The sequence below is a fragment of the Phyllobates terribilis genome, unplaced genomic scaffold (assembly GCF_046119375.1).
Source record: "Phyllobates terribilis strain yellow unplaced genomic scaffold, ASM4611937v1 Scaffold_222__1_contigs__length_3263388, whole genome shotgun sequence".
Taxonomy (NCBI): domain Eukaryota; kingdom Metazoa; phylum Chordata; class Amphibia; order Anura; family Dendrobatidae; genus Phyllobates; species Phyllobates terribilis.
Genome location: NW_027362982.1, coordinates 815,001 through 817,086, shown reverse-complemented (window position 1 = coordinate 817,086; position 2,086 = coordinate 815,001).

Here is a 2,086-nt window from a genome sequence, read left to right as displayed (position 1 = left end):
CATGTAAGTAAGCGCATCCGATTTCAGTTCCAGAGCGATTCATCCGATGAGTCCTTCATACTTAGTAGTTTTTGCAAAATTTTGGACTTTTTTGAAAATTTCTCTTTTTTGTGAAAACTTCCACAAAATGAGGTTATACTATGTTAGAGGGCATCCCAGGAGAGCTCCAAATGTGTGGGTAAAATATATATCCCACAGGGGGAAAATTGAAAAAAAGTTGTAAAAAAATTTTTTTGTGGACTTAGAAAATTTTCACACATTTGTCAGACTTCCAGAGAGGGGAGCATGTCAGTGCGCGCATCCGATTTCAGTTGCAGAGCGATTCATCCGATGAGTCCTTCATACTTAGTCGTTTTTGTCAAAATTTCTGACTTTTTGAAAATTTCACAATTTTGTGAAAACTTCCACAAAATGAGGTTATAATATGTTAGAGGGCATCCCAGGAGAGCTCCAAATGTGTGGGTAAAATATATATCCCACAGGGGGAAAATTGAAAAAAAGTTGAAAAAAATTTTTTTGTGGACTTAGAAAATTTTTCAACTTGTGTCAGACTTCCAGAGAGGGGAAAATGTGAGTGAGCGCATCCGATTTCAGTTCCAGAGCGATTCGCCCGATGAGTCCTTCATACTTAGTCGTTTTCAGAAGTCACAATTTTGACTTCCAGGACCCGCAAAACGTTAGTAAATTGAGCCCGCTCCCCAGTTCCAAGCGTTTTGAGGTGTCCCTGGTTGCAGTAATGCAGCCTGCCCACTAGATGTCGCAAAAGAGACAAAAAGTGAAAAAGAACCAGAATGAGGAAATTCCAGGGAGCCGAATCCGCCTGACAGTTCCAGGCGATCGGGTACTTTTTGGAATGCGTCCCTAAAGTGGGTATAGGGTGACACTCCATACAAAGATCCAGTTTTGCACACCACCGGCAGAATATATGAGAGAGAGGTACCTCTCAGCCCCGACACATTTTGACTCATTTAAGCAGGTTTTCACCTCCGTAGGCCCGGGTACGCGTTTTGGCTATGAGTCCCTGTTCGGCTGGAGGTCTGCACCTTGGCTGAACCCAGGCTTCCGCAGCTGCGTGGGGGGACTTTTGCCGGTCGCCTATCCCAAGTCAGAGAGGTGTTCCTGGGTTGAAGTGAGCCTGGCCAGACCCCCCCCACGGGCCCTGGTTCTCCACATGGGGGCGCCGTCAAGGCTAAAATCTGGATTTTTAGGCCCGGGAGAGGCTCCATGAGGGCGGATGCTTTTGTGGCTTTGACCCCAGTTCCACATCCAGTACCCCCTCTGCAAGGGCGCCTGTACCCGAGTCTCGCTTCCAGGACTCTTGGGCACGTATTTCCCGACGACAGGGGTTAGCAGCCTCCGTACTTGGGCAAGTCCCTCCACGCACCCCTGCTCTTCCTCCGATCGATCTGGCGCAGCGCTCCCGGGTGGGGAGGTGGCGCCGCTCGCTCGGCCCGGGCTTTGGAGCTCGCGCTGGCTTAAGGTGAGCGGTCCCCTTCCTCCTCTACCCCCGGGCTTTCGACACCTATCTTTGGGCGCGCACGCCGGCCTCGCCTCCCGTCCGCGGAGGTGGCCGAGCCGTGGGGAGATTGGCCCGACCCGAGCGAAGGCAGCGGTCCGACGACCCGCACGGGCGAACGGCGTGGCGCCCACCCACCCAGGCGTGGGGGCCGTCGTCCGAATCGCTTCCTGTGCGGGGAAGCACACCGATCTTCTCCGAGGGCGGCCCTTTTCTTCCAGATGCGTAACCGGCCAGCGGAGGCCCGCGCCGCCCCTCGCGTCCGACAGGGCGGCCTCCGCGGCGGTGGCGACAGCGGCGGCGGTGGGTGGCGTCTCCGCGCCACTGCCGAGCTTCGCGATTTCCAGTCTTTTCCCGGGCCCCTACGTCAGTGGGGAGGACGACAGATGTGTGGAGGCAGGCGAAGGGGGTTCTCACCGTGTGGTGTGCCCCAGCCCGACCGTCACCTTTCCCCTTCGACCCTCATCCTCCCTGGCGGCTCGGCAGGGAGAAGGAGAGAGAGAGCGAGCGCGGAAACCCCAGAGCCAAGGGGTTAGATGGAGAACGGGAGAAGGAACGAGGGCCAAGAGG